Source organism: Syngnathoides biaculeatus, chromosome 23 (genome assembly GCF_019802595.1).
Source record: "Syngnathoides biaculeatus isolate LvHL_M chromosome 23, ASM1980259v1, whole genome shotgun sequence".
NCBI classification, from domain to species: Eukaryota; Metazoa; Chordata; class Actinopteri; order Syngnathiformes; family Syngnathidae; genus Syngnathoides; species Syngnathoides biaculeatus.
The window spans coordinates 565,002-590,331 of record NC_084662.1 but is presented as its reverse complement, the minus strand read 5'-3'; the positions used below and the strand labels follow the sequence as shown (position 1 = coordinate 590,331).

At 49.1% G+C, this 25,330-nt stretch overlaps 1 long non-coding RNA gene across 1 annotated transcript in view; it reads left to right on the top strand.

Annotated features, from left to right (window-relative positions):
• The first annotated feature begins 69 nt into the window (after window positions 1-69).
• Window positions 70-25,330, top strand: part of LOC133496804 (uncharacterized) — a 34,800-nt gene continuing 9,539 nt past the window's right edge. Inside the window, exon 1 of the long non-coding RNA XR_009793862.1 lies at window positions 70-10,819. This is a non-coding gene — a long non-coding RNA (uncharacterized LOC133496804). The remainder of the gene's footprint in view (window positions 10,820-25,330) is intronic.

Genomic DNA, 25,330 nt, shown 5'->3' with positions numbered 1-25,330 from the left:
ATATATATATATATATATATATATATATATATATATATATATATATATATATATATAAATAGTTTCCTATGGTAAAACAAAGGTAGCACGCTGGCACAGTTGTAAAGCGTTGGCCTCACAGTTCTGAGGACTAGGGTTCAAATCCCGGCCCCGCCTGTGTAGAGTTGCATGTTGACCCACTGACTGCGTGAGTTTTCTCCAGGCATTCCAGTTTCCTCCCGCATCCCAAAAACATGCAACGTTAAGTGCCGACTCTAAATTACCCCTAAGTGTGATTGTGAGTGCGGTTGTTGTCTGTCTCTATGTGCCCTGCTGGTTGACGGGTGGCTGGTTCGGGGTGTGCCAAGCCTCCTACCTGGTGGTGGCGGGGATGGGTTCCAGTACTACCGTGACCATTATGAGGATAAGCGGCTGACAAAATGAATGGATGGATGGATGCTCGAACAAGCAGAAACTCTCAATCGAAAGATTGTGTTGTTTGCATGACGTTCACAGATTATCCCAGTGGAACAGTATCTGATCATGAATGTAGAAGAGAAAAAAAAGGGATTTTGTGTTTACACTAATTTCTTTTGAGAATTGGAGGGAAAAAATGGTTTCTGATATCTTAGCACTGAGTAATTTCACATGCATGAAATTGAAAGAATCTGGAAGCATATTAAGAAATGTATTTGCTTCAATGTGTAAAACCATTTTTGTGATGAATAATTCATTTAAGTCATTGTCATGTAGAGACATCTGATGGTGGTGCAGAGGTAACAGTCTTTTTGATAAATTGAGAAAAAAAGGGTAACAAGTTACTGTGGTATTGAAAAAAATTAAACTGGTTACTGTGCTTCAATAACTTGATTATTGCCATTTGTCTGTTCATCCTATGTCTGTTTGTGAATTAACATCTCCTCTACAGCAAAAATGAAGATGCTGAGGTTCTCGTTTGGAGTGAACAGGTTGGATAGCATTAGAAATTAGCTCATTAGAGGGACAGCCAAAGTTTGATGTTTTGAAGACAAGGTTAGTGAGGCCAGACCTAGATGGTTTGGACATGTTCAGAGATGAGAGAGTGAGTGTGTTAGTAGAAGGGTGCAGAGGATGGAGCTCCCAGGCAGTATGGGAACGAAAAGTGTTTTAACATACATTGACGCCACTGATGTTCCAAGTGAGTATAAATTGGCTGATCAATTCGCAGCAAGATTTGAGTCCTCATGTTTGTGGCATACAACCATAAAAAACATAGACAGAATCAACTCCATTCATTACAATGTACAAGAATTGGGCAATTGGAGAGAGGGTTTGTAACTGTGCGTGAACAGTTATCTGCTCATTTATGGCATTCCAAATTGGAGTCGTTGTTGACAGTTTGGCTGAGAGAGGAGAAATCTGTGCGATGTTCGGAGAACAATGCTGCGCCGTGAAGCCAACACACAGCTACGGACTCATGCCACCGAGGGTCTTCGAACCCTGAATGCCTCATTCCAGTATTGACACCTCCGTGTGTGAGAGACCTAGATGAATGCCTGTAGAAGATGCACAGCCCTGTTGTCCCCAAATTTGGTATCAATTGCTGTTTTGCAGCAATCTTGACCTTGTGTGGATGCTGTTGTATTTTGTCAATGTGTTCTCATTTAAAGCTTAACACTGTTTTCCACAAAGCAACAGGTGGCAGAGATGTATCCTTTAACAATGAAGATTTTCTATTAATCTTGTCCAACTTGTTTCTAAATCCAGATTATGAGTTTAAAAAAAATTTGTCCCTGGGAATGTGTATTTGTTTTCAGTAAAAACTGTTTTTGTAACTGAAAATCATAAGAAGTTAAAGGATGAAAAAAGAATTTGACCAAATACATGTTAAACAGGGGGGAAATGTGAAAGAATTGATTACTATTTTAGTTATTGTTCGAATTGTTTAATTATGCATTTGTTTCTTAGTCTTCCTCTGAATTGTGCTCCCTGTGAGCTGCGTGCGAGACTTAATGTGACAGCGACACCTGGGAGGCGATGCCCCCCTGCTGACCTTAAGCAGATACTCAACACGGGGAGGCAATTTTCCCCTTCCACAACATGCGGATACTCCCAAACGCGATAAACATGCCTTTAAACAATGCCCTGTTTTCTCTCATGGGCTTATTAGGACACTGTCCAAGCTTGAAGAAACATGTACACAACAAAACAATGTTTTTTTGTTTATAAATAGAAGTCAATGAATTTACCAAATCCTATTGTTTGCACTCACCATTTGGAACTGTTTTGGTCATTAAATCTATGGTACCCTTATCAGGTAATGCAGGAATGATTTGCAACAACGGTCTTCAAATCATGCACATTACACAGTCCTTTAATGTGGATTTTGTTGCTTGCTCAACCATAGGAAGCCAATTATTATTTTGTCCTGAAATACCTCTTGTTAGATGAAACCCATTGTCCATCTCCATCTTTTGCATTATTTTTATTTCCATCAATTATGAGACTGGTAATAGAATACAAGTAACTATATCTGTGGCATTTGGTGATATCTTTACTTCGCAAAGAGTCAGCAAAAATTAGGGGTTTCATTGTGCATATGCCCATAAATAAGAAGCCTCAAAACATTTTAAACAACGGTGGTTTTAGAGATGCTTTCTCAGTATTTATTTCTATTTGTAAAGAAGCCTTGGTTTTATACAATTTAAATATTTGTTCTTGGTGTTGGACATACAGTGAAGAAAATAAGTATTTGAACACCCTGCTATATTGCAAGTTGTTCCTCTTAGAAATCATGGAGGGGTCTTAAATTTTCATCGTAGGTGCATGTCCACTGTGAGAGAGATAACCTAAAAAGAAAAATCCAGAAATCACAATGTATGATTTTTTTAAAGCTTTATTTGTACTGCAAATAAGTAGTTGAACACCTGAGAAAACTAATGTTATTATTTGGTCCAGTAGCCTTTGTTTGCAATTACAGAGTTCAAACGTTTCCTGTAGTTGTTTATCAGGTTTGCACACACTGCAGGAGGGATTTTGACCCACTCCTCCACACAGATTTTCTCTGGATCAGACAGGTTTCCAGGATTTGTTTGTGTGATACAGCTGCAAATAAGGATTTGAGCACCTGTCTATCAGCTACAATTCTGACCCTCAAAGACTTGTTAGTCCGCCTTTAAAAGTCCACCTCCACTCCATGTATTATCCTGGATAAGATGCACCTCTGTGAGGTCGTTTGCTGAATAAAGACACCTGTCCACCCTATACAATCAGTAAGACTCAAACCTGTAACATGGCCAAGACCAAAGAACTGTCGAAAGATACCAGAGACAAACTTGTACAACTTCACGCAGCTGGAAAGAGCTACGGATAAATTGCCAACCAGCCTGGTGAAAAAAGGTCCACTGTTGGAGCAATCGTTAGAAAGTAGAAGAAGCTAAACATGACGGTCAATATCAATCGGAGTGGAGCCCCATGCAAGATATCACCTCGTGGGGTCTCAATGATCATTAGAAATTTGAGGGATCAGCCCAGGACTACACGACAGGACTTAGTCAATGACCTGAAAAGAGCTGGGACCAACGTTTCCAAGGTGACTGTTGGTAATACACTAAGACGTAATGGTTTGAAATCACGCATGGTACGGAAGGTTCCCCTGCTTAAACCAGCACATGTCAAGGCCAGTTTCAAGTTTCCCAATGACCATTTGGATGATACAGCGGAGTCATGGAAGAAAGCTTTGAGGTCAGATGAGACCAAAATGGAACTTTCACATTGTTTAAGAAAAATACAATTTGGATGATACAGAAGAGTCATGGGAGAAGGTTTTGTGGTCAGATGAGTCCAAAATGCAATTTTTTGGTCATAATTTCATCAACCGTGGAGGAAGACGAATGATGAGTTCCATCCCAAGAATACCATCTCTACTGTTAAGCACACGGGTAGTAGCATCATGCTTTGAGGGTGTTTTTCTCCATATGGGACAGGACGACTGCACTGTATTAAGGAGAAGATGACCGCGGCCATGTATTGTGAGATTTTGGGGAACAACCTCTTTCTCTCAGTGAAAGCATTGAAGATGGGTCGTGGCTGGGTCTTTCAACATGACAATGACCTGAACCACACAGCCAGGAAAACCAAGGAGTGGCTCCGTAAGAAACTGTTGGAGGACGCTTTTTTACTCCAGGTGTCCGTTTAAAGACCTCTTCATTGTCCCTAATTAATTGCATATTCAGTCCAGCGGTTCGGTGTCGAACCTGACACATAGCAAAAGATAATTAAAAGAAGAGAGAAAATATAAGATATTTTATTCCAATTAATCCAACAGAGCATACTAGTGGAACAAGACGATCAAGCCCTCACCCTGTTGATTTAAAAGGTACACAACTTCACACGAGGGCTCACATTGAGTGATTTGGCTCACTCGAACATTGTGCATAGCCATTTGCCCACAGCATCCACCAATCCCATTGTCTCTTTCACCCGCACACCATGTGAACCCATACGTGCCTGCGCGAGCCCCTTACGACGATAATCTTGGGTGTTGCACCTTTTTGGTCCAATGCTCAGTCATGTTTGAACAGCAACCACAGTTGTACTCAACAAACAATGGTAAAATTGCAACCTCATGGCCTTTCTCCCAGGTACTGCGCTTTCATGGGCCACGACAGTGGTAGAAATCTGTCTGTGCTTCATACTCCTCTTTTACTATGCAATGAAGAAAATGTTTTGTCAGGTTTACGTAACCTATGGCAGTCAGAGACAACTTAAGGACATGATCAGTGATATGGTGTCCGGTGAGAGCCAGGTTCACGCATCCAGGACATTTAAAGTACAATTTCTCAAGGAAAGAAAGCACGAGGATTTTTTGCTCGCGAGGAGAACATGGCATGTGTCTCTTTCACCATCTCCAACCCGTTCTGCCCACATCTCCACGAACCCTCCTTTATATTCCTCAGCACGGTTTACAACGTAACAAAGCAAACATGACAAACAAAGCAACCGTGACAAAAATAGCGAAAGTGAGTCTTTTTTATGTCTTCACCATTCTCTCAAGATTGCCAGTCTTTATGTTGTCTGTTGCATCACTATCTGGTATTTCCACGGGACCCAATGTGCCTCTTCATTGCATCACATTGTTTAAGAAAAATACAATTTGGATGATACAGAAGAGTCATGGGAGAAGGTTTTGTGGTCAGATGAGTCCAAAATGCAATTTTTTGGTCATAATTCCATAAACCGTGGAGGAAGACGAATGATGAGTTCCATCCCAAGAATACCATCTCTACTGTTAAGCACAGGGGTAGTAGCATCATGCTTTGAGGGTGTTTTTCTCCATATGGGACAGAACGACTGCACTGTATTAAGGAGAGGATGACCGCGGCCATGTATTGTGAGATTTTGGGGAACAACCTCTTTCTCTCAGTGAAAGCATTGAAGATGGGTCTTCAATGTCTTTCAACATGACAATGACCTGAAGCACACAGCCAGGAAAACCAAGGAGTGGCTCCGTAAGAAACTGTTGGAGGATGCTTTTTTTCCTCCGGGTGTCCGTTTAATTTCGGGGAGTGAGAATGTTGGTTATCCAAATAAAGGCTGGAGATGATGTACAGTTTCTTCGAAGAATTTACTTACAGAATATTCTAGGCACTTATGAGTTACAGACAATGGCTGTAGAGAGCAGATCACAAGTGCAAAGGTACAGAGAAAGCACACATCCTTGTCAGAAGGACGGACCATGGGTGGTTTCAAACCTGTGGCATGACATCGGGGCTTTCGACTTAGACAAAGGCTTTCTGTCTCAACCGGTTCTAGCTGGCAATGGATTATTACAAAGTGACCAGTATGCAGTTCATCAAGGTTAGCCTGCGTGCAGAGATGATCTCAAGGACACATCTGGCTACAGAGCAGAGCCCCACTGAGGACATGAGGAGTCAAGACTAAATATGGGCATAAGACATACTAAATCAAAACAGTCTGACACCTGAAATGAACAATATTAAAGAAAGGTGCCAGCGGCATCATCGTCCAAAGAGGGTGGTGCATCGGACATGGGGCCTTTTCCTCTAGGATGAGTCGAGTTAGGGCGCAGTCAGCTTCCTTGTCGAATAATGTCATCAACGGGTACCAGCCAGGACTGGAGAAGACATGGTTTTCCGGTTGTCATCAGGTGGATGGATCGCTGAACCTGAGGCGGATCTGGCAGGTCATGGAGAAGAGATGTAGAACCACATGTTCTCCTTTCCTGCAGGATGTACTGCTGTGGCCGTCTCTGACCTGAAAAGGAACCTGTACACCTCGGTTCAGACTATTTACGTTGAATTACTTTTAACCGCACAGACTCACAAGTATTCATTTTGAGGGGAGCGTCTGGTTGTGAATGTAGTGATTAACCAAATGTTTTAACACTATCCTTGCTGTTTCAGATTTGCAGGGATATGGCTCTGGCCATCCTGAAAAGGAATCTACTATGACTAGCAAATACTGATAGCCTGACACTGTTTTAATCATGTCAGTAAAATCCATTGAAATCACCTGACCACACCTGATCGTTGTAGGCATACTGTTAGACCTACTGCAAACACTGCAGTCCTGTAGTTCACTTTTAATAATTTATCTCATGAAAGGACGCCACCAGGCGTGGAGTCGTCTCAGTGCTTCATCCACACCTACATGGCATGTTCCATGGGTTTCAGAAATTAGATTTTTCAATTGTGTCTGAGATGGAATGCACTTACCCTCTTTTCGCCATATGCCATCCTCATCTTTGACACCCCCTTTCGACTTCCACACACTCTTTTCTGCTGGACTCACTTTTACCTGCCACAACTTAACTGTTTCTCCTGTCACCTCCTGTTGATTGTCACATTCAGACTCGCTTACAGTTAGTTGGAGTGTTGGTCGGTACCCCTCAACCTTTTTTGCTGCTCAATCTACTGATTCGTTTCCTGCTGATGCAAAATCATTAGTTCGAGAGTGATCTTTGCATTTAAGGACTGCCACTGCTGTCGGGAGCATTAAAGCATCTCACAATTCCAGAATGTCGTCCTGATGTTTAATGCGTTGACCAGTTGCAGTTTGGAAATCGTTTGCTCCAAAACAGAAGTGGATAAAAATGTGTTAGACTGAATCCAATTAGCATCAAGTGACGAGAATAGAGCAATTCAGAGTGAAATTAATTTTGCCAATCAGTGGCCTGTGTGCATGCCAGGACAATCGGACCGAGATCCTTCGCTGTGTGCCGAGGCGAAACCATCAAGGAGACATGTGGGTGACAAGGAGGCATAGAAGGATACGGGGGATCTGCCATCATGTTCCATTTGAGTTATTCAAGAGTCAGGAACAACAAAATGGCGACACCTGGTTTGGCTGCAAACAAATCACCCATGTTTAATTTCCATGTTGTTTTCAATCTCCTGAAATGTCTCAAGATACATCTCATCCCCTGGTCTGTCATAGTACAGAGTGCAATGCATACAATCAGTTACCATATCATAAGATCTGAGGTTGGGAACCCAAGGTGACTAGAGAGTCCAAAAGTGTTCAGCTTCGAGCCAACCACTGGAGTCAATATCCACTCTTGCCCAGTAGATGTCTGCAGTGGTGCATGCCAGAGGGCGTTGTTCAACAAGGGAGAACTGGGAGGAGGCACCGGAGGCAGAGGGACAGTAGGTGTTACCATCCGGAAATTCCAGGATGAGTCCATCAGGGCTGCATTTGATGAGAGGGCATGTGGCGATGAAGAGATCTTTGCCCAAAAGATTGTCTGGAGAGTTAGGTGCACAAAAGAATCCAGAAGAGTCTGTGACTGTTGGTTTGACTCTTGGAGTTGGTTGTAACCTCGATTGTAGTCGCGTGCTCCATCCAGACGCTTGAGGTCGCTGTCTGCACTCGCGGGCCCAATGACCAGGCTGTCCACTATTGAAGCACACATTACGGCCTCCAGGGGGCGCACCTCGGTCCATGAATGAACCTGCTTGATACATCATGCACTCGGAACCGACAGAGGGAGATGAGTTCAGAGCAAGTACGGCTTCTTCCTGCTTTTTCAGACTTCGCTCCATAGCCTGTGCCACAGACTTTCTCTGAAATGACACACTCAGGGATTGGAAATAAAGTATCTAACACTGTAGACAAGGTCAAATAATTTTCTCGTGTAAGAGCCTGATGATTGGGGAGAGAAGAAAACCTGAATTTTGCATCAGAGTATTCAACTGTGAAAGCGGACATGATTGTGTAAACAGAACATGGATGTCACCTGCTGTTAACATTTGTCCCGTAACCGCTCTCTCTACTGGCACCACCAGATTGAATGGGTGGAAGTTTCTGGAACAACACACTTAGATCAGTGGGAGAGAAAGGTTAGTAAAACATAGCAGAGTTCCCAGTAGCTGGGTCAAATTTGGCTAACATGGCTGCCTGGAAGATTTGGGAACGAGTCTCAGGCCGATGGGGAGGAAGAGCTGGACCTTCGGAAGATTCCTCTGGGTTTTCAGGGCTTCTGGTTCGATCCAAAACAGAGTCAGGGTGGCTACCTGAATGTTTCTGGACATGAGACTTTAATTCTTCTAATTGATTCTGAAACTGAGCAACATACAACCTGTTTTCTGCTTCCCCATTCGAAGAGCCTCTAGCTGCATGTTCCGGAGCGTAGAAAGCAACTCCCTGTTTTTTTTTCAGTCGGGCTGCTTCTTGTTCAACGCAAAGGCCTGCTCCTCCGCTTCAGCGTTCGCTCTATCTTCATGTTCAGTAGGGGTTCTTAAATTGATTTCTGATATTTTGTGGAACCTCTTGGTGTCTGTTTAATTCTGCCTTGTGCAGTCGAAGCTGAGAATGAGTGAATGTGTGAATGGGTCAGCTCTCAAATTGGTCACTTTTTCCAATCTGCCTTCTAATTCTCTAATGGCGGCGGTCACTCCAGCAGCCAAAGTTTCGCAACTGTATTCATGTTCGATGTCTGTTGTGCACGAGTGAGAGACGTTTAATCGTCTACATCTACTTCGAGCCGACACACAGTAACATTCAATACTGGAGCCTGAAATTCATCTAAAGCTTTCCTGGTTTCATGGTAAGGTGACAGTACAAATGGGTTAGTTGGAGACAACGCTCAAATTCATTTCTCCTCCAAGTAACTAGGCGGCGCGGAGGGCAATATGAGTGTTGACAGTACCAGACCAACACTTTCCTCCTTGACAGCTGAATGGGACAACTTTAGCGCACATTCCATTGACATCATTCTTGCTTTCGCTTTCATTTCCACAACTTTCTTACCATTCTCTCTCACCTTTCTACCTTTTGGAGACAACCTGTTAGTTTTTTCCACTTCCAACTTTAGAGCTTCTGCTTTTTTAACACAAGCTTTTTCCGTTTCTTTCATTAATGTCACCAAACACGCAGTTGAAGACACGGAGGCAACTATCCATTCTCGCAACACTTCCTCATCCATTCTTTCAACTGTTCTTTCTCACTATCTCGTTCTTTTTCAGGCAACCCTCTAACACACACATATCACACGCATTTCTCACTTGTACACTTAGCAACAATTGTTCAGAATGGTTTAGTATTTACCGCAAATCGAACCATTCACTTTCCCTATCAAACTGTCCCTCCATTTTGTTTTAAATCGAATCCCCCCCTCGCTATCTCTCTCTCTTTTTTTGGAGTCAACAGGTCTTTCTATTTGGAACAGAGAGGCAGAGAACTGACAAAGCAACAATAACGCGTAGGGTGGGTCTCCTTGCACACTCACGCAGCTAACAATTCAAAGAACTCAGCCTTAAAAATCCAAATGAATCTAAAAAACGGGAATGAGAACAGCAAACGTACAAGTAGTGTCGCCTCTGTTGATCTCGCACTCACACAGACAGATAGACCAATGCACAATTGCCTCACTACGCTGCAATCGTGTGTGAGTGCGTGCAAGACACTCATCCACAAGCCAGCAGATGGCGAAGGACGCTGCCTATTTTTTTAACTACCATTGGGTATTGATAAAGATATGATATTACTATGTTAGTTATCATGATAAAAGTATATCATTACTACTTTCGTTGCTGTTAAGATTGTTTTATCATGCGTTTGTTTCTGGTAGTCTTAGTCTGAATTGCTCTCTTTCTGAGCTGCGTGCCTGTCTTCAAGTGTGACCCAGTGACACCTGGGAGGCTATGCCCTCCTGCCGACCTCAATCTGATGCCCCTGAACACTGGGAACCGATATCTCCATCCTGGCCTCAGCATGATCCTTTCTGATCTTAACCAGATACTCCTCAACACCGGGAGGAGATAACGCCCTTCTACCGCAGGAGGATACCCCCAAATGCCATAAACATGTCTTTAAACAATGCCCTGCTTTTTCTCTTGTAGGTTTATCAGGACACTCTTGCGGCCTTGAAGAAACATGTACCCTAGTGTTCGTGTGCTGTTGGTGTAGCCATCTGTGTCAGCATTTTCACTGTGTAACCATGTAACCCTTTGACCTGAGAATGCAATAAAAAAGAGCAGACAGGGACTACTACTTTGGCAGTCTGAGGTAGCGCACTCTCGCAGTGTGTCCTCCGTCTGTCCCGTGCACGAAAAGACAATCTTGGTTGGTTTGAGTTCACTCTCTACAGTTCTCAGGCTTGTCTTAGCTGTTTTTCTAGGAACATCTCTGACATTCTAAAACTTGGTCCTTTGAGCCGGATGACAACGTTTTCTTTTCAGTGGATGATAGACGACGACTGAAATCGGTGCACCGTCCGAGTCTCCAGGACACCCGGAAAGTCCTCCTTTCCACAAGGCCAGCCCTCGGACATCCTCCGCCGGAAGAACACAAATGACATCCTATGAATTGCATGTGTCTCAACCAACGGAGATTGTCAGAGGTCAGTGTTTGCATTACACTTGGAAAAGTAGTACCGTATATCTAGTCGAAAAACTAGTATAGCTCCTATTTTTCAAACTTCAGTGTTTTTATAACACTTGGGAAGAATAGTTCTGAATATCTAGTCAAAAGACTAGTATATTTCCTATTTTTCAAAGGTCAGTGTTTCTAGAACACTTAGGAGAAATAGTGCAGAATATCTAGTCGAAGGACTAGTATATTTCCTATTTTTCAAAGGTCAGTGTTTGTACAACACTTGGAAGAGTAGTACCGAATATCTAGTCGAAAGACTAGTATATTTACTACTTTTCACGGGTCAGTGTTTTTATAACACTTGGAAAAATAGTACAGAATATCTGGTTGAAAGAATAGTATATTTTCTATTTTTCAGGAGTCAGTGCTTGCACAACACTTGGAAAAGTCGAAACTTTTAGTTTCAGGACACAGAAATTGATCAATCTGTGTGAGTGAATGTGTATAGAGTGAATGTCCAAAGTTTGAGAAATCTAAAACTGACTGAGGGTCGTGAGTAAAAACACCCAGGTAATACCCGCTCCGAATTGGGAGTTGAAGCTTGGTATTCAACCCGAAGTCAGGCACTTTGAATTTTTCTCAAAAGTGAGGAACCATATCTAGATGTTTATAATAAATAAGACCGTCAGAAATGGCGGCAATGTCGACCAAAAATTCCAACCGTCTACTTTACGATGTTGAAGTAAAGGAAAAATGTCGTTTAGCTGAAATTGATTTCAAGGGAACAACAAAATTCACCAAAAAGTGGCAGAAAAAGTATGGATTTTCTGGAAATGTTGACAATTGTGAAGAATTGGACAAACTTTTCAGTAAATTATCTATTAAAGACGGGCAGAGGAGAAAAGACAATACCCACTGTAAGGCCCTTCTTTATAGGGCCAGAGAAATTCAAAGTCCTAAAATTGAAATAAATAAATTAAATAAATAAATACATTATGAACGTGTTGAGCAAAAAAAGAAAAAGAAAAAAGCAGAGTATCCTGTAGTAAACATTAATTTGACAGTAAAGCTTCGTGACACAAAAGAGGGACCTCATGACGGGAGTAACAAAAAAACCTCAATTTGACGTGTCCAAATTATCACCCAAAAAGCAAAAGTGGTTCAGAGAAGGCAGGTGTCTGAACTGCGGCAAAGACGGTCATCGTGCTCGCTATTGTAAAATCAAGGCTAAGCCTAGTCGACGCCGTGTTGACGATTCATCTGATGATGAATGACTAGGCCGGGACTCCAGAGGGGCCGCGGGCCGCAGATTGGCTACGCACCCTCTGAACTCATCCGATAGCGACAGTGATGAAAATGTCGAGGAAGACATTAAACACATGTTCGACCTCGAAAATTATTTAATGCGTCATCAGACTGAACCCATGATGAAACCAGAATTAACTTTACTAGTCCAGGGAAAACCAACCGTTTTCCTAGTTGATATGGGCGCCGATGTTGTGGTGTTTACATAATTCACCCGCGGGACCTCGAGTTGGGGTGCGGGGTTCCGCACGGACTGTTTTTGTTGTTGCGCTTCCGGAGGAAAGGTTAACAGAGTTCCCGCCGTTATGCGAGTAGTTTGGTGATGTCGAACAATAAAGGAAGTTCTGTTTCTGTGTCCGACACTCCGCCTCCGACTCCTTTTCTCCGGCGCTACACTGGTGACCCCGACGTCAGTCCCGGCGTTTTCGAGACTGAAACGAACATGGCAACCGCCATCCTCAAATTGCCGGAGTTTTGGGAGACGTCCGCGGCAGCGTGGTTCGCACAGACTGAGGCTCAGTTCGCCCTCAGCGGGATCTCAGATGATTCCACGCGTTACTACCACGTTGTCTCAGCACTCGGGAGCTCAACGGCGGCCAGAGCAGTGAACTTCATCACCTCTCCCCCGGCCCGAGATAAGTATGCTGGGATCAAGGCTCACCTTCTCAAGGTTTTTTGAACTTTCACGGCCGGAACGTGCCCGACGTCTGTTGGCTATTAATGGACTGGGGGACAGCAAACCTTCCGAACTCATGGAAATGATGCTAAACCTGCTGGGCACGGAAGAGCCCAATTTCATTTTCATGGAACTGTTTCTCAGGCAAATGCCACCGCATGTTCAGACGGCGCTCGCGAACAGTACTATCACTGAGCCCCGGGCCCTGGCCGAGGAGGCCGACCGTTTCTTCCTGGCAACCCAGCGCTTCTCCCCTGAGACGCTGGCCGCGACGCGCAGTTACTCACCTTCGGGCGCGGGGGTGGCATCCAGCAGGGGCCCCTTCGGCACCGACGGCCGTGCTGGCACAGGCTTGTGCTACTTCCATGCCCGTTTCGGTGCGAAAGCGAAGAGGTGCCGCGCCCCTTGCAACTACGACGCGTCGGGAAACGCCAAAGCCCACGCTTCGCAGCGGCCGTGAGCGTGGGCGCGAAGAGCCGGCTGCTGTTCGTCAAGGACAACCTTTCCGGGCGCAAATTCCTTTGTGACACCGGCGCCCAGAGGAGCGTCCTGACGGCCACTGCGGAGGACGCCGCTGGCGGGACTCATGGGCCACCCCTACTTTCCGCTAATGGCTCCCCTATCCGCTCTTATGGCATGAGGACTGTGGACTTGTGTTTCGGGAGTCAGCGCTTCACATGGGACTTTGTCACTGCGGATGTCTCATTCCCTCTCCTCAGCGCTGATTTTTTTTGTGCCCACGGGCTGCTGGTGGATGTTAAGAGGGGCCGTCTGGTGGATGCACTGACTTTTTCCACGGTCGCCTGCGTCCGCAATGAGGCGACTTATGGTGGTCTCTCCAGTTCGCTATCGGACGGCACCAAGTACCAACTCCTCCTTGGTGAGTTCCCTGCCTTGACACGGCCCACTTTCTCCTCTACCACGACTAAACATGGGGTCGAGCACCACATTGAGACCAAGGGCCCCCCGATCCACGCGAGGGCCCGACGGCTTGATCCCGAGAAGCTAGCAGTCGCTAAGTCCGAGTTTGCCAACATGGAGCGTCTGGGCATCGTCCGCCGCTCGGATAGCCCGTGGGCCTCGCCACTACACATCATCCATAAACCGAGTGGTGGGTGGCGACCGTGTGGTGACTACCGCCGCCTTAACGACGCCACTACGCCCGACCGCTACCCTGTTCCACACATTCAGGACTTCTCAGCCCACCTGGCAGGCAAAATCTTGTTCTCCAAGGTCGACCTGGTGCGCGGGTATCACCAGGTTCCCGTGCACCCCTCAGACGTTCCCAAGACAGCTGTAATCACTCCGTTTGGACTGTTCGAGTTTCTGAGGATGCCGTTTGGTCTTAAAAACGCGGCACAATCTTTCCAGCGTTTAATGGATTCTGTGCTCAGGGACTTGCCATTTGTGTTCGTCTATTTGGATGACATCCTCGTCGCCAGCTCCTCGGAGGATGAACATCTGATGCACCTCCGCGACCTCTTCGCAAGACTTGAGCAGCATGGCCTGATCATCAACCCGGCAAAGTGTGTTTTCGGGGTGCCCTCTATCCAGTTCCTCGGGCACCTCATAGACAAGAACGGCGCCGCCCCCCTTCCGGCAAAGGTGGAGGCCGTCTCCGCTTTTCCCCGACCTCGCTCGGCTCGGGGCCTCCGGGAGTTCCTGGGGATGGTGACTTTCTACCACCGGTTCATCCGCCGGGCGGCCCAAATCATGCGCCCGCTCTATGAGGCTCTTAAAGACAAGGCCCCCAACCGGGACGTTGAATGGACGGCCGAGAGGATGGAAGCCTTCGAGGCTACGAAGGCCGCACTGAGTCGTGCCGCTATGCTGGCTCACCCGACCCACGGGGCCCCTGTCGCTCTCACTACCGATGCATCGGACTACGCTGTTAGAGCCGTATTCGAACAGTGGGTCGGCGGCGCCTGGCAACCGCTTGCCTTTTTCAGCCGTCAGCTGGTCCCCAGGGAGCGCAAATACAGCACGTTTGATAGAGAGCTCCTCGGCCTCTGGCTGGCGATCCGCCACTTCCGCTCCCTATTGGAAGGCCGTGAGTTCACGGCATATGTGGACCATAAACCCCTCACTTTCGCCATGTCCAAGGTGGCCGAGCCGTGGTCCGCCCGCCAGCAACGCCAACTGTCGTTCATCTCTGAGTACACTACGGACATCCAACACATCGCCGGCAAATCCAATGTGGTCGCGGACTGCCTCTCCAGGGCGATCGTCGGCACTGTGCATCTGGGTCTCGACTACTCCCGCATGAGCGCAGACCAGGCCTCGGACCACGGGGTGCAGGCCCTCAAGACTTCTGACACGGGTTTGCGCCTGGAGGAAGTCGCGGTTGGTGACTCGGGCGTCAGGTTGCTGTGCGACCTCTCGGCTGACCAGCCTCGGCCGCTGGTCCCTGCAAACTGGCGAAGAGCTGTTTTCGAGGCGGTCCACAACCTCTCCCACCCCGGAAGGAAACCGTCCGTGAGGCTGGTGGCCCAGAAGTTCGTGTGGCGCGGTCTCAAGAAAGATGTGCAGGCCTGGGTCGACTCGTGCGTGGCCTGTCAGCGGGCTAAGGTGCATCGCCACACAAAAGCCCCCTTGGAGCCCTTTGCTGTCCCCGAGAGGAGGTTTGACCACGTCAACGTTGACTTGGTAGGTCCACTTCCTCCCTCGCACGGATTCACCTACTTGCTCACCATGGTGGACAGGACGACCCGCTGGCCCGAAGCCGTTCCCCTCTCCTCGACAACGTCGTCAGACGTGGCCCGGGCGTTCATCGGCACGTGGGTTGCACCCTTCGGGACACCGTGCGACCTTTCTTCAGATCGTGGCCCTCAGTTTACCTCTGAACTCTGGAACGCAGTCGCTGAGAGTTTGGGGGTCAAGCTGCACCGCACTACCGCCTATCACCCCCAGGCGAACGGTCTTTGCGAGCGGTTCCACCGCTCCATGAAAGCAGCCCTGCGTGCCGGCTTGACGGACGGCAACTGGTTGGATAAGCTCCCGTGGGTCATGCTCGGCCTCAGGTGCGCCCCCAAGGAGGACCTGTTGTCCTCATCCGCCGAACTCGTCTACGGCCAGCCACTGCGGGTCCCCGGCGAATTCATCCCGGACGCCACAGCGCCCTGGTCCGCAGCCAGGCAACGGTCCTCCCTGCTGGAGGCCGCAAAAGGGTTTGCGCCGGTTCCCACGTCGCAACATGGCACCCCAGCTGCCCGGCTGCCCCGTCACCTGCGCTCTGCGGATTTTGTGTTTGTTCGTCATGACGCCCACCGTGGACCTCTCCGCCCCCCATACGACGGGCCGTTCAGGGTCCTGGAGCACGGGGATAAGAGCCTGCTCGTGGACATTGGCGGCAGACCCGAGACTGTTTCCGTGGACAGGGTCAAACCCGCGCACCTGGACATTGCCCAGCCTTTGGGGTTGGCCCTCCCCCCCGCGTCGGGGTCGTCCCCCTTTGCCCTGTGCCCCTGCGCCCGCCGGGGTACCCTTGACCCCGCCTGAGCCCTTGTCCCGTGACTCAATGGACAGTGCGGCCCCGCCCCCATCGGCCCCTACAGTGCACACTCGCCGGGGTCGGGTCATCATCCCTCCACGGCACAAGGATTTTGACTATGGGTGAATTCTGGGGGGGCTTGTGTGGTGTTTACATAATTCACCCGCGGGACCTCGAGTTGGGGTGCGGGGTTCCGCACGGACTGTTTTTGTTGTTGCGCTTCCGGAGGAAAGGTTAACAGAGTTCCCGCCGTTATGCGAGTAGTTTGGTGATGTCGAACAATAAAGGAAGTTCTGTTTCTGTGTCCGACACTCCGCCTCCGACTCCTTTTCTCCGGCGCTACAATGTGATCGTTTTAGGAAAATGGGACCCCGCGACAGTTAAACCAAGCCGAAAAAAGGTTTACATGCGCGGAGCTCATGGTTTAATTCAACCCTTAGTTTTGTCCTGTACTATCAAGTTGCGGAGTCCTGATGACCCAAATAAAAACGCGAATGTGGAAGCAGTTCTACAGCCACGGTGCCCCCGCAATTTATTAGGTCGCGAGCATTAACACAATTAGAGATTAGCATCGCAATTAATAAACACTGGCGAATGGAACCCAACATCCAAATTCAAGAAAATGGGGCACATTATTATTGGTCGCTCGATTTGCCTGAAGAGGAATGTGGCGTTGAAAATTTATTAAAAGTAGCTCACGGGAGGGTCCGCCCTGGAGGCGACATGCAGTACCGAAATAATTTACATGTCACCATTAGGTACAAAGAATCCCCGCGCCCTGATCCAGACTACACCAAATTGTTTTTGGAATTGGCTCAACAAGAAGTGCAGTCAATTACATTTATTGGAAAGGAAGGTTGAGTTTTGCGACTGTCGGACTCACCGCGGAAGTGAAAGCGCTGCTCCCTCCCGGGCAGCATCCACACATTTCACTTGCCAAGCCAAAACAATGTGACTGGAGGGACACAAACAATTTCGCCGGAACGATTCCACACGAAATTTGGGTCCCATCACAAAACTTCGACAGCGTTGAGGAAACACAATCAGGATGGTTCCGATTGCGTGTTCGATGGAATTTTGATACGTTTGCACGAGTCCACTACAGCTGATTAGCCTTAGTTTATGTGCTCACCCCTGTTGAAGAGGATGCCATTTGTCATCTCCCAGCCGGGCTGTGGAGCACTGGACCCGCTGATGTTGGACTCATGACAAACACACCACCAGTAATTATAAAGGGAAAAACGGAACATTATCCGATAATTCGACAATACCCACTGAAAAAAAAGACGCTGAAATAGGCATCCAACCCGTAGTTAACGAAATAAAAAAGGCAGGAATTTTACGCCTGTGCCCAAACTCGTCTTGTAATACGCCTATATTTCCAGTCCGAAAAGCACACTCTAAAAAATGGAGATTAATTCAAGATTTGCGTGCAGTAAACCAAGCAGTACAATCGCGTGCGCCAAATGTTCCTAATCCACACACTCTTTTGAACTCATTACAACCGGGAACCAGGTGGTTTTCGGTGGTGGACCTGAGTAATGCCTTTTGGAGTATCCCTGTCCATCCTGACAGCCAATACTGGTTCACGTTTACCTTCAAAGGTGAGAAATTAACGTTCAGAAGGTTATCCCAGGGATTTTGTGACTCCCCAACAATTTTCTCAGAAGCAATCACAAGGTGTTTGGCCTCATTTAATGCCCCATACAAGAGCCAAATTTTGGTATATGTGGATGACATTTTAGTGGCCTCAAACACACAAGCACACGCAATGCAAAATCGATAGATTAGCGTTACTGCAATATTTGTATGACACAGGAAACAAAGTTTCAAAAGACAAAATGCAATTATGGAAACAAAGTAACCTATCTAGGAGACATTTTGACTGAGCGAGGACACATTATCAGTGACTAACAAAAACAAGCCGTCGCCAAGGCTCCAAAACCTGTAACAAAAAAGCACATGATGTCATTTTTGGGTCTTTGCAATTATTGTCGTGCCTGGATTGAAAATTACTCAGAAATCACGCGACCATTGCTGAACATAATTTATGATAAGCCAATGACATTACATGACAAAATTGCATGGACGCCAGAAGCCGACAAAGCTTTTGATCTTGTCAAAAGAGAACTCATTGATTTAGCTGTACTAGCACTACCAAATTATAACTGGCCATTTGAGCAGAAAGTGACTGCAAAAAACGGGTTCATGACCTCAGTGTTGTGCAGAAACACGGAGGAAAAATGAGACCAGTTGCATACTATTCGCAACAATTAGATTCCGTAGCACGACCCACTCCAGAGTGCGTTCAGGCAGTGCTGGCCGGTGCTCTGGCTGTTGAGGCGTCTGCGGAAGTAGTCTTGTTCCACCAGTTAACACTGAAAGTGCCACATGCAGTTTCAGTCCTTCTGCTGGAAACAAAGATGAAATTTTTGTCACCAGCACGGCACTTACATTGCACCGCGACATTGTTATCACAGGGACACATTACAATTGTAAGATGTTGGGGACTGAATTCAGCGACACTTTTACCCACACCAGCAGAGGGCACTCCACACAACTGTGGAAGCCACGTCCAAATTTCCACCAAACCGCGACCTGACCTAATGGGCACTCCTCTCTCGACTGGAGAGGTTGTTTTTGTTGACGGATCAGCAAGCAAAGGGGAAGACGGCCGCAACAGGGTGGGATTTGCAATAACGACACAAACTAAGGCATTGTTTCAGGCAACACTCAACTCTGTGTGTTCGGCATTTTAATCAGTCACTCATTGATAATATCCGGCTTAAGATAAAACAAATCCGTACGAACCTAACAAAGATTGTTAAATTTACTAGGTCAATGACAAGTGCAATCGATTCATAAGAGATGAAGCTGCTGTAAAAGCGGAGCGATCACTTTGTCACCCTGTTACTCTGTAAGGTTACTCGACAAGGGCTGATAAGTGAGGGCAGACCGGATTGGCTCTGCAAAACTAAAGGCAGTTCGTACACCTAGGCGAATTCATCTCAACACCGACTTAAGAAGCTCCCATCCTCCTGCACGCACGGTGTTAGAGTCGGCTGGGGTAAAGGTGTAGCTTAACCCTTTAACTGGAGAGTCGGTCAGGACGTTTCTGCCGATTAGTCCTGCGGCAAGCGACAAGAAGATCAACTGCCTTTGATCGCAAACAAAGGTTTCAGAACATTTAACTGGGTCTTGAAAAAAGGAGAAATCCCTCCATCCTGGAGAAAAACAATTACAGTAATACCAAAACAAAGGGAAAAATATGGCAGAAGGCTCTAATTATCGGCCAATCAACTTGTTGAATGTGGACGATAAACTCTTTACTTCAATTTTAGCAAAAGACCTTGAAATAATACTCCCACATATTATAAAGTTGGATCTAACAGGTTTTATCAAACAAAGGCAAACACAAGACAATGTCAGGAGAACACGACATGTAATTAACCACATAAACAAGAACAGACTCGATGTGTCATGTTCCTGGCATCCTGCCCAGGCTGGGCGTGGCCAGCCAATTAGTCAGCACACATCTGCACCTTGTTTCGGCTGATTATGCCCGGTACTTATAGGACCCGGTGACGACTGGTCCTCCGCCAGATCGGTTCATGCCCCGTTTCAGCACCCCCGTATCTCTGATCATATTCCTGTGTGTACCGACCTCTGCTTGGTCTCCGATCGACCCCGTAAGCCTGACTTCTTTGACACTCCTGCCTGCCCACTGATCTGCTCTCTACGCCCGACGTCCTGATTACCGCTGCTATACCTGACCGCCTGCCCGATCCCCGACCTTGGATGAATAAACGTTTTTCCCGAATTACCTCTGCGTCTCCCGTGTAGTCCTGCATTTGGGTCCACCCTCCGTTCCAATGGGTCGTGACAGAACGATCTGGCCAAAACAGGACCCAACAGGAAAGACGTCCCCGGCGACACCGGGACCAACGCAAGGTGGACCGACTGTCACACGCTCCGCCGGCGAGCTATGAATACGTCCCGACCACGACCCGCATATTCTTTTGGACTCTGATTTTTCGGACTATGAGGAGGACCTTGATTTAAATGACCACCTGCCTGACTACGACTCAGATTACTTCGACTATGAGTCTCTTCGCCCGATCTTCAATCCCGGTCAGTTCGCTTCACCTCCCCGCAATTCCAGCACCCGAGCGTCTTCTCCCGGTGGGTCCAAATACACCAATCCGTTTGAGGGAATCGACCCATCTCTCCGGGCCCTCTGCCTGGTGGCCAGAGGAGACGCCCAGGCTGGGCGCTCTCTTGTGCCTCCCCCTGCGCGGCAAATAAGACACCGTCTTCGTCCTCCCATTCCTCGCCGGCAACGGTGAAACCAGCAGACCCACAGCTGGTGGCGAAGCTTCCATCCCAGGGGGAGGAGGGGCCGCCAAATCACGAGGTGTTCTTCCGCCAAATGCGGGCGGAGATAGAGCGGCAGAGCGCCAAATTGGCGCCTCTCATGGCCCAGGTCCGGCAAGGATTGAAGAACCAGCCAAGCCACGCTGACGTCGCGACTGCTACTGACGCGTTGCTGACGCAGATTCACACTGCAGTCACTACAGATCTTCTACCAAGCAAGGCTCATGTCGCTATCGCAACGGATCTGCTGCCGAGACACGCCCATGCTGCAGTTTTGACGGACTCGTTAATGACCTATGCCCATGCCGCGGTTTCAACGGACTCGTTTCTGACTCATGCTCACATGGCGGTTGGAACTGACCAACTCCTGAGACACGCCCATGTGGCAGTTTCAACTGACTCTCTGCCTACTCTCGTTCACCTTGCTGTGGGAATGGATCCGCCACCGCGCCACGCCCACGTTGCTGTATCAACAACTGCACTGCAAGCTCATGTGACAGTGGGAAAAGATCCGCCGCCTTGCCTTGCTCACATTGCGGTTTTAAATAGGCCCGCAGGTGACCGATTCTTATGTCACGGCATCCATGGAATCCTCCCCCAGCCGAGCCCACGTCGCGCCTGGCAGCAGATTCACCACCGCGGTGGCGGCAAGCTTCCGGGCGGCCATCGAAGGAGAAGGATGGGATTTACTATCGAAGATGGTCCTGCCAGAGCGTCCGCAATGTGTGTTTTCCCAAAGAACAGGATTCAGAAACGTACTGCAGAGGGCTTAAGTTCCGAGGATGAAGGGAATTCCGATCAAGATGAGGCGAGCTATTTTCCTCCTGTTAAGAGGGAGAGGACCTTATCATCCCCGTTGCTCCAGGCTGTCCCCATTGATGCTGTAGTGCCAAGGCAAACACTACGGGAGCAACAACGCAGCGCTGTGCCACCTGTGGGGGTTCCGCAGCCGCCTCACGCTCCCGTCCAGGAGGAGATGGTGATGGCGCTGCCGCCTTCTCACGGTCCCGTCCAGGAGGAGGTGGTAATGGCGCCGCTGCCTTTTCACGTTCCCGTCCAGGAGGAGGTGGTGATGGCGCTGCCGCCTTCTCACGGTCCCGTCCAGGAGGAGGTGGTGATGTCGCCGTCGCCTCACGTTGCCGCCCAGGAGGGGGTGGTGATGCTGCCTCACGTTGCTGTCCAGGAGGAGGTGGTTATGACTCCGCCGCCTCACGTTGCTGTCCAGAAGGAGGTGGTGATGCCGCAGGCGCCTCACGTTGCTGTCCAGGAGGGGGTGGTAATTGCGCCGCTGCCTTTTCACGTTCCCGTCCAGGAGGAGGTGATGATGGCGCTGCCGCCTTCTCACGGTCCCGTCCAGGAGGAGGTGGTAATGGCGCCGCTGCCTTTTCACGTTCCCATCCAGGAGGAGGTGGTGATGGCGCTGCCGCCTTCTCACGGTCCCGTACAGGAGGAGGTGGTGATGTCGCCGTCGCCTCACGTTGCCGTCCAGGAGGGGGTGGTGATGCCGCCTCACGTTGCTGTCCAGGAGGAGGTGGTTATGACTCCGCCGCCTCACGTTGGCGTCCAGAAGGACCCATTTCGTCCCGTATCATCATGAAAGTAAAAAATTGTGTGCGATATGTAGAATGAATAAATACTGGTAGTGTGCTCTATCAAAATATGTTTAGTAAACTTACTCCCCAGTACTCCCGGTTTTTGACCAATGAGCTGACAGAACATATGAGTATAACACTCTCCCTTATATCAATGGTTGAGGTACTCATGGTTGCCATGAAGATAACGATAGACAAAATAGCAACATGGATGACAGTGATGTGTGCAGTGACACACCCGCTGGGAGCAAAATGACTTTAGTGTCACGATGCGGGGCTCAAGGGTGGACCCAAATGCACGACTCCAGAGACAGCAGACAGTACAGAGGAAACCTTTATTCGGTCCGAGGTCTGAGATCAGGTAGACAGTCCAAACAATTCGTAGTACCAGTACGAATGGGCTTACGAGGGTGGTCAACGAACAGGCGTGGGTCAGAAGTCGAGAAAGCAGGAGTGCGGGAACGAGGCATGAAGAGCAACGATCTAGCAGAGTATCTGTCGTCCCCCGGGTCCTATATGTACTGGGTCTAATCAGAGGTCATGAGGCGCAGGTGTGCACCTTCAGATTAGCTGGCCACGCCCAGCCCTGGCTGGAATCCAGGAGCATGACAGTACCCCCCCCCCCTCAACGACCGGCTCTGGACGGCCCAGGAGCATCAGGGTGAGCCGCGTGAAAGTCCCTGATGAGGGAGCGGTCCACGACGAAGCGGGAGGGGATCCAAGAGCGCTCCTCCGGGCCATATCTCTCCCAGTCCACCAGGTACTGGACCCCCCTTCCTCTGCGACGGGAAGACAGCAACCGGCGCACAGTATACACCAACCCACCGTCGACCATGCAGGAGAGAGGGGGGGATTTGAGCGGAGGAGCCAGCAACGACGTGCGATTCGGGCGAAGTCTGCTGACGTGGAACGTAGGGTGCACCCTCATCGACCTGGGCAGTTTCAACGAGACGGCGACCGGGTTAATAACTTTGGAAACCGGGAACGGGCCAACGAACCTGGGAGCAAGTTTGCGGGATTCCGTCCGCAGCGGGAGATCTTTGGTGGAGAGCCACACTCGCTGTCCCACTCTGAGCTCTGGTGCGGCCCTTCTCTTGCGGTCTGCTGCGGCCTTGTAGGCGCTGCTCATGCGCAGCAGTGTCCTCCGAGCTGCTTCCCAGGTCCGTTTGCAGCGTCGCACTACGGCCAGGGCTGACGGAACTGCGGAGTCTGTGACCAGTGGAGGAAACAGGGACGGAGGATAGCCATGCACGACATGGAGTGGAGCCATACCTGTTGAAGCGGAGGGTAGAGAATTGTGGGCATACTCCACCCACTTGATGTGCTGGCTCCACGTGCTCTGGTCCCTGGATGCCAGACATCGAAGACCGGTCTCTAATTCCTGGTTAATCCTCTCAGTCTGGCCATTAGACTCTGGGTGATGACCCGATGTCCGACTTGCTGAAGCGCCGATGAGGTTGCAAAACTCCTTCCAGAAACGGGCGGTGAATTGCGGACCCCTGTCCGAAACCATGTCCTGGGGTAGGCCGTGGTAACGGACGACCTCGTCTAATACCAACTGGGCTGTCTGCTTGGCCGATGGGATCTTCGGAAGCGGCACGAAGTGGACCATCTTGGAAAAACGGTCCACTACGGACAGCACCACTGTGTTCCCTTGTGAAGGCGGCAGGCCAGTGACGAAGTCCAGCGCGATGTGTGACCACGGACGAAAGGGGATGGACAGGGGTTGCAACTCACCAACAGGCCGTAGGCGGGAAGTCTTATTGGCAGCACACACCGGGCAGGCGTTGACGAACTCCCTTACGTCCTTGCTGAGGTTAGGCCACCAGAACCTTTGTTCGACCACTGAACGTGTCTTCGCCATACCCGGGTGGCAGACCGTCTTGTTGGTATGGGCCCAGTTGATGACGTCTCCCCGCAGAGATGGGATGACGAAAAGGCGGCCCGACGGACAATCCGCGGGTGGCGGTGTCTCTCCCAGGGCCTCCTTCACCCGCGACTCGATCGCCCAGGTGAAACCGGCCACGAAGCACCCCGCTGGCAGGATAGTAGCGGCGTCTGAATCCGTGCGCCCTCCCTCGTGGATCCGCGAGAGTGCATCCGGCTTGCCGTTTTTGGAGCCTGGGCGGAAAAACACCTTAAAGTGGAAGCGGGTGAAAAATAGGGCCCAACTGGCCTGACGGGCGTTCAACCTCTTCGCAGACTTCAGGTATTCAAGGTTCTTATGGTCCGTGAAGACAACGAACGGTACTTGCGAGCCCTCCAGCCAGTGCCGCCACTCCTCCAACGCGCTCTTGACCGCCAGCAGTTCCCTATCTCCCACGTCGTAGTTCCTCTCTCCCGGGGTCAACTTTCTAGACAGGAACGCGCACGGGTGGATCCTTCCATCCCTGGGACTCCTCTGCGACAAGACTGCTCCAATTCCTGAATTCGATGCATCCACCTCCACCACAAACTGGTTATCTGGGTCCGGAATAATGAGAACGGGCGCAGTAGTGAAACTTGCCTTGAGCCTGCTGAAGGCCTCCTGGCAGGCCCCGGACCAGTCGAAGGGGGTATGTGGCGAGGTGAGCGAATGCAGAGGAGCGGCCACGGAACTGAAGTTCCTTATGAATTTCCTATAGAAATTGGCAAATCCCAAAAACCTCTGCACGTCCCTCCTGTTGGTGGGGCTAGGCCACTGCAGCACCGCGTCGACCTTCCCGGGGTCCATCCGTATCTCTCCCTCAGCCAGGACGAAGCCCAGGAAGGACACGGATGCCCGATGGAACTCACACTTATCCATATTCACGTATAATTGGTGCTGCTGCAGACGCCGGAGCACCTCTCTGACTTGTTGAATGTGAGTGGTTAGGTCTGCTGAAAAGATGAGAATGTCATCCAGGTAAACAAAGACAGATCTGTTCAGGAACTCCCGGAGCACGTCGTTAATGAAGTTCTGAAAGACGGCCGGAGCGTTTGTCAGTCCAAAGGGCATCACAAGGTACTCATAGTGCCCTGTGGGGGTGTTGAACGCCGTCTTCCACTCATCCCCTTCCCGAATCCGCACCAGATGGTAAGCGCTGCGCAAGTCGAGCTTGGTGAAGATCCGGGCTCCCTGGA